This window comes from Amblyraja radiata, chromosome 5, assembly GCF_010909765.2.
Source record: "Amblyraja radiata isolate CabotCenter1 chromosome 5, sAmbRad1.1.pri, whole genome shotgun sequence".
Classification (NCBI taxonomy): domain Eukaryota; kingdom Metazoa; phylum Chordata; class Chondrichthyes; order Rajiformes; family Rajidae; genus Amblyraja; species Amblyraja radiata.
Genome location: NC_045960.1, coordinates 34,067,919 through 34,075,460, shown reverse-complemented (window position 1 = coordinate 34,075,460; position 7,542 = coordinate 34,067,919). Strand labels below are relative to the sequence as shown.

At 44.3% G+C, this 7,542-nt stretch overlaps 1 pseudogene; it reads right to left on the bottom strand.

Moving 5' to 3' along the window:
* Nucleotides 1-1,109: 1,109 nt before the first annotated feature.
* LOC116973859 lies at nucleotides 1,110-1,215 on the bottom strand (annotated as a pseudogene).
* Between the last annotated feature and the right edge of the window lie 6,327 nt (nucleotides 1,216-7,542).

Genomic DNA, 7,542 nt, shown 5'->3' with positions numbered 1-7,542 from the left:
TTCTAATCTCATTCCCAGTACCACCTAGAACCATGGTTGGGTAGGTCAGTCGGGTACTATTAAAACACCAGACGCAGAGTCTCGAAGTATTTCCATTAATACCCCCCCCCCCCCCCTGATGAGGTTGCCAAATTGTGTTGGCCAGATTGTTACATGATGTAGATTCCCTTTCACCCATGTGGTTGATATGTGCTACCACAGTAGCGTTGTTAATTTATAATCTAATAACCTGTTTAATATATTCCAGAGCAACATGACTTTAGGCCATGAAAAAACACCCAACATTTCCAGGTAGTTATGCCCAGTGTTAGTAATAATGATGCTTGCTGTGTATTCCATCTTCCTCCACAGCTGGAGATGGAATTGGTAACACACCATCCTAGTGCATATGTAGGACCATAGACTGGTTGCTGACAATGATAGGATTGGAGCAATGCCCAATGTTATCTTTCCACCATTTAGTTCCAATATGGCTTCTGTATGGCTTCATCATTCTATCGAAATGATCACCATTAATTTTAAGAGCTCATATTTTGGCCCTCTGTAAATCTTTATAATGTAAGGGTCTGAATTATGTGGCTGGAAACCATATGTTGCCAATATTCTTGCTACCAGTCTGATGGATGGTTTATCCTCATGTCAATGATTTTGCTGTATGCCTCTATTAAGGTTGTAACCTCTGTTGGCAAAGTTACTGACATGAGGAACTGAGTTAATGGTGAACCCCAAATAATCCCTTTAGTTTGAAGGCTTTAATTTTGATTTAATTGGATGGATAATGAATCCTAGTTTCCAAATAATTGTTAAGTGGCTGTTACCGTTTGTTCAGCCCATCCTAAGTTTCCACACAATTAGTTTGTAAATAACCTAGGTGCTAATGTAAACACATTAGGTAGTGCTCTATACTGCTAGAGCTGAGCCATCCAATTGGATAAAAATAACGTCCGTGGTCACCTGTTATGGGTACTGAAATTGTAAGCATCCTTTGAATCAATGCTTGCCATTTTCGTTCTTAAAACGAATATACTTAACAATAGAAAAGGTTTCTGTTCTTAAAACGAATATATCGTTTTATTTATTTTTTACTTTTTTATTAATTTTTTTTTTTTAATTATTTTATTTTATAATATATGGTCCCTAGATAAGGGACATATCAGATATTTAAACTGATAACAGATATTATACTTGATCTTAGCCAAAAAGCCGAGATCTGATCTATGTTTGATGCGTCAAGCGCCATATCCTATTTTGTTAGGAAGGGAATCAATAGATAATAATTCTTCCCTTGCAATGCAGCTAAACCCCCATCTGTTTCTGATGTCCAGTGTCTGTATCCCATATGACATATTTGGTAATTGGTGATTATGTCTGGATACGAGTAGATCGGCATCTGGTGTTCCATATTGTGTAGAAACATCTGCAAATACTATAGCCCAATATCCATTTGGTGTTCTCCTCCAAATTCCTCTCTCGATATATCAGCTGGACTAGAAGATTATGTGTTGTAAAATTCTATTGTGTATCCCCGGATACTGTTTAAGATATGAGTGTCAAAAAGTTATTTATTCGATGTCTTCTCGCACCAACCTCCTTGCTTCCTTCTGGTTTTACTGTTTTCTTCTGGATCCCCGAGGCCCTGTGTTTTGGGTGTACACATCTTCCAGCATAGGGGCGATACCTTTGAGGATGATGTTTGGACGTTTAGATGAGCTCCAGTTTGGCTTCATTGTCCAACTCCTTGACCTTCTAGATAGGTCACCCCCAAATAAAAAGATTTTGCTAGGAAGTTTCGGGTTTACACCGGCCCGCGTCAAGATGCATAAATTGATTAGTTTAGTACATTCAGGGATTTACAATCCCCGGTGGCAAGTGACAGCTATGGTGTCAGCTAATGTTTGCCCCTGCAGTAGATAGAAAACATATGGTCTATGCTGGCTTCTAACCTGGTTTGGAAAGGAAAGGACCAATAATGCACTCTATGTACTTTGTGACTTAGAAAAGGCATCTCCTCATTGTTACAGCTCTTACATCTGTTTACCTGTCCAGGGTTTGCCCTAGACTTGACCCCAGCACTCTTCTGACAGAAGAGTCTACTGGGGAGAGAGAAGCATGATTATAGCCCTATAGAAAAGGTGCTGCTTCCTTCTCCCTGAGTCTGTCTTTTCCTCAAACACTTCCCTGTAATAGTAGAAGTGAAATACAGCCCTGTATAAGGTGCTGCTATGGGACTTACCCACTGGAGGATTTCTTCTTGGACCGGCATCGCTGCAAAACGGTATGTTCTGGCAGGTGCAATGATTTTGCCTCCACAGCCCTCTATGGCAAAGAATTCCACAGATTCACCACCCTCTGAAATTCCTCCTCATCTCCTTCATGAAAGAACATCCTCAAGGTCCACAGCAGACACCATCTCCCTGGCCCTAAATTCATCTCTGGAACACCTATAAAACATCTATGTTAGAATCCTATTTGTTTTACTATAGCTTCATCTTCAACATCATAATTCCATCCAAACTAATCTCCAAATTCTTGGACATACGAGTCAGGAATCCCCTCTACCACTTACTTCTCAGCTTTCAGACCCACATACCACAATCAGTGAGGATAGGTGACAACATCAATGTCCCTCAAGGATGCATTCTCAATCCCCTACTATACACCCGATACACTCACGGCTGTGAAGCTATATTGCACTCTAACTCCATCTACAGGTTTGCAGATGACACCTCTGTGGTGAAGTGGATCACAAACAACAGCGAGACAAAGTACAGGGATATAGAGAACTTAGTAACATGGTGTCAGGACAACCTCTCCCACAGTATTAGCAAGATAAACTAACTAGTTATTGACTTCAGGAAGCATGGTAAAATATATACCTCAATGAGCATCAATGGTGGCAGAGTGGAAATGATTGATAACTTTTCAAATTCCTTGGTGTAAATATTACCAAAGATCTGTCAAGATCCAACTACTTGAAGAGACAGCCAAGAAGGCACACCAAAATCACAACTACTTCAGGAGACCATGGTAATTTGGAATATCTCCAATGACTCTTACAGATTTCTACAGATGCACCACAGAAACCATAATGTTGGGTTGCATCACAGGGTTGCATCTCTGCTTGGTTTGGGAATAGCTCTGGCCAAGACCACAAGAAATTGCAGAGTTGTGGATGACGCCGAGTCCATCACACAAATCAACCGCCCCACCATTGACACCATCTACATTTTACACTGCCTCAGAAAAGTCGCCAACATAATCAAAGACTTACCCACATAAACAATAGACAATAGACAATAGTTGCAGGAGTAGGCCATTCGGCCCTTCGAGCCAGCACCACCATTCAATGTGATCATGGCTGATCATCCCCAATCAGTGCCCCGTTTCTGCCTTCTCCCCATATCCCCTGACTCCGCTATCTTTAAGAGCCCTATCTAGCTCTCTCTTGAAAGTATCCAGAGAACCTGCCTCCACCGCCCTCCGAGGCGGAGAATTCCACAGACGCATAACTCTCTGTGTTAAAAGGTGTTTTCTCATCTCCGTTCTAAATGGCTTACCCCTTATTCTTAAACCGTGGCCCCTGGTTCTGGACTCCCCCAACATCGGGAACATGTTTCCTGCCTCTAGAGTGTCTAAACCCTTAATAATCTTTTATGTTTGAATAAGATATCCTCTCATCCTTATAAATTCCAGAGTATACAATTCATAACTTCATGTCATATGAGTAGAAATAGGCCATTTGGTCTATCGAGTCTACTCCGCCATTCAAACATGGCTGATTTATCCTTTCCTTCCAACCCTATTCTCCTGCCTTCTCCACATAACGCTTGACACCCTTACCAATCAAGTATCTGTCCATCTCCGCCTTGAAAATACCCAATGACTTGGTCTCCACAGACTTCTGTGGCAATGAATTCCACAGATTAATCACCCTCTGACTAAATAAGTTCCTCCTTTCTAAAGTGAATCCTTTTATTCTGAGGCTATGCCTTCTGTTCCTTCATTCTCCCACCAGTGGAAACATCCTCTCCATGGCCACTCTGTCCAGGCCAATTTGAACTATTAACTTTTAATTTCAGTTTAGTTTTAGTGATACAGTGAGGAAACAGGCCCTTCGGCCCACCGAGTCCGCACCGCCCAGCGATCCTCGCACATTAACACTATCCTACACACACAAGGGGCAATTTACACTCATACCAAGCTAATTGACCAACATACCTGTAGTGTACTTCTTTGGAGTGTGGAGGAAACCGAAGATCTCAGAGAAAACCCACGCGGCCACGGGGAGAACGTACAAACTCCGTACAGACAGCACCCATAGTCGGGATTGAACCCGGGTCTCTGGTGCTGCAAGTGCTATAAGGCAGCAACACTACTACTGTGACACCGTGGCCACCCTGCGGAGCAATAGTTCGCTCCTTTGCCATTGGTTAACTTTTAGCAGTAAAATTCAGCAGCTACGAAGGTGACCGAGCAAGCCTATTTAGGATCACATTGCCCGAAGCGTTATCTGCTACATTTCTTCCCTGTACAGCTTACTGCAGCTTTGAGGATTCCTGATCCCACTGGTTGAACAAGTGAGAAAAAAAGAAAATGACTTTACTCACCCTTGATGTATGGAACGTGTGTATACAAATGGACATCTCCATTGCTGATGGGCAATGACAGATATTGTTAGGTGGCACAGTTGCACAGCTGGTAGAGCTGCTACCTCACAGCACCAGAGGCCTGGGTTTGAGTCTGACCTTGGGTGCTGTTTGTATGGAGTTTTCACATTCTACCTGTAACCGCGTGGGATTCCTTTCGGTGCTCTGGTTTCCTCTCACTTCCCAGAGACGTGCTGGTTTGTAGATTAATTGTCCTCTGTAAATTACCTTTAGTGTTGGGAGTGGATGAGAAAAAGGGATAACCTAGAACTAGTGTGAACGGGTGTTCGATGGCTGGCGTGAACCTGGTGGGTCGAAGGGCCTGTTTCATTCTGTATCTCTAAACTAAACTAAACTAAACTAAGAGCAGAGAGAAGAGCTGCTTTGGTAGAAAGGTTGCTAACCAGGTATAACATCGATATTGCTGCACTGAGTGAAACTCATCTGGCAGATGAGGGCAACTGACAGTGGTTGGGAGTATATATTTTTCTGGAGCAGTCGTATTGAAGAGCATAAAGAGCTAGGTGTTGCCTTCACTGTCAAGACTGAACTCCTTGTCAGTTTTACACATCACCTTAAGGGAACTAATGACAAGCCTATGACTCCACAGCTCCCACTGAAACACTAACAAAATGCTACGCTGATCAGTGTTTATGCTCCCACAATGACAAATGCCGATGGAATCCAAAGACAAATTCAATGAAGAGCTGGACCCAATGATCTCAGCTGCAACTAGGTCAATGAAACTCATTAAAAAAAACGCATGTCGTGGAGATTTCAATTCGAGAGTTGGAACAGGCTACCAAGCCTGGAAGGGAGCCATTGGCAAAAACAGAGTTGGAAAATGCCACGTTAATGACCCGCTGATGCTCAGACTGTGCAATGTTCACAACCAGTACCAACTTTCATCAAGCAAGCTGTCACAAACCTATTGAGTCCATCCACACTCTAATCACTGGCATCTAATTGACCAGCATTAGGGCTGTAGGGGACAGTCTGGTTGTGTAAGTTGATTGTTGTGTGAGGGACAAATAATCAACATGGGGAATGATTCGATGTGGTTCTGGGACAGTGAACTTATATAATTGTGTGGTGTGTACAAGGCTTCATTAAGGGCCCATTGCCCCTAGGTTGCAAAGCGGCGACATGTCCGGTCAGTTGTTATCCAGTGAGCGAGGGAGCGGGGTGTCGGTGAGCGGGCTGGGGTTTAACTGCCCGCACCATCGGAGGTGCTCTTGGCGATCCGAGGTCGGAGGTACCCTGGGCGACACCCCCTGGGGCAAGAATGCTGAACGACGGCAGCATGAAATGAAGGACGGTACATCGCGGGTCGACGTGCCCAGATCGTGGCATTGGTGGAGTTGGCCATTGGAGGAAACTGCAGCAGCCTAGGGCTCAATTAAAATTGGGCACCACTCTAAGTGGTTGAACACACGGATTGGATGCGAGCTGTAGCAGAACAGCGAAACAGCGTGGAGGGAATTGACAACATCACCTGGCTAGGCCAACCTTGAAACTGCAACCCAGTCCCACTCCCAGGACAAAGGGCCTTCACGGCCAAGTTAAATCTGTAAACTTTTTAACAACTTTCCACTTGAAGGATTAAGATAGCATCAGAAACCTGGTGACTTTTGTGTACTTCCTCAGTGTAATCTACTATTCTTACGCTCTTGCGAGTATGATTGTAGCTATGTATAGTATGATTTTTATTGAACTGCAAAAAAAGGAATTTCACTGGACCCAGCTGCATGTGATAACAAGGAACAATGTCTCTGGTTCTTTATTTCCCCATCCAGGGTGAAAGATCCGTTCGTTCACCTCATCAATCCCCCTCGTGATTTTGCCCATCTCTATTGGGCAAGAGTGGGCAAGCTAAGATTTTATTCCTTGCAGTGCATGAGGCTAAGCAGTGATCTTATAGAATGTGTAGGAAGGAACTGCAGATGCTGATTTATACTGAAGATAGACATAAAGTACCGGAGTACCTCGGTGGGTCATGCAGCATCTCTGGAGAAAAGGAACAGGTGAAGGTTTGGGTTGGAATCCTTCTTCACACTGCCTGAAGGAATCTGAAGAAGGGTTCTGCCCAGAACCATCACCTATTCCTTTTCACCAGAGATGCTGCCTGACCCACTGAGTGACCCATGGGAAGCAGAGTATCATATATAACAATGTAAATAATGATTGTGTAGGAAGGAACTGCAAATGCTGGTTTACACTGAAGACCACCAGGGGCGCCAGGGCAGATGGCTGTCCTGCAGCAGTCTGTTTGTCTTTCCACTCTTTTTGTTATTTTTTAGTTTGTTAAAAGTTTGTTTTAATGTTCTTCGGTTTGTTTTATGTGGGGGGAGGGGGAGTGGATCGGGGAAAACTTTTTTTCATGTTCTTACCTTCCCAGAGATGTGATTAATTTTCGGATCACATTCTCCAGGCTCTGCGGCCAACCATCGATGGAGCTGGAGGCCTCCTCGGACTGTCCTGAGCCCCACTGTAGGGCGCGGACTTAACATCAGAGCTGGTCCCTTGCCTGGGATCACTCCCACCGCGACCAACATTAAGAGCTCGCAGTTTTCGGAAGAGGCTAGTCGGGAGCTCCAACGTCGCAGAAGGTTCGACCAGCCCTGACTCGAGGTTCGATCGTCCAGCGCAGGGTAGTTGACATCCCCCTGATGCGGGAGCTTGATCGCCTCGACACGGAGGGCCCGAAATGCCGCCGGCTACGGGAGTCAAGATCGTCCCGTCAACGGGGGCTCGCGATCATGACCGAGGAAGAACTAAGGGAAGGGACTTGAACTTTATTTTGCCTTCCATCACAGAGAGGAATGTGTAGTAGTCACTGTGGTGGATGTTCATGTTAAAATGTGTTTCTCAGTGATCTGCTGCTTTTAATTGTATG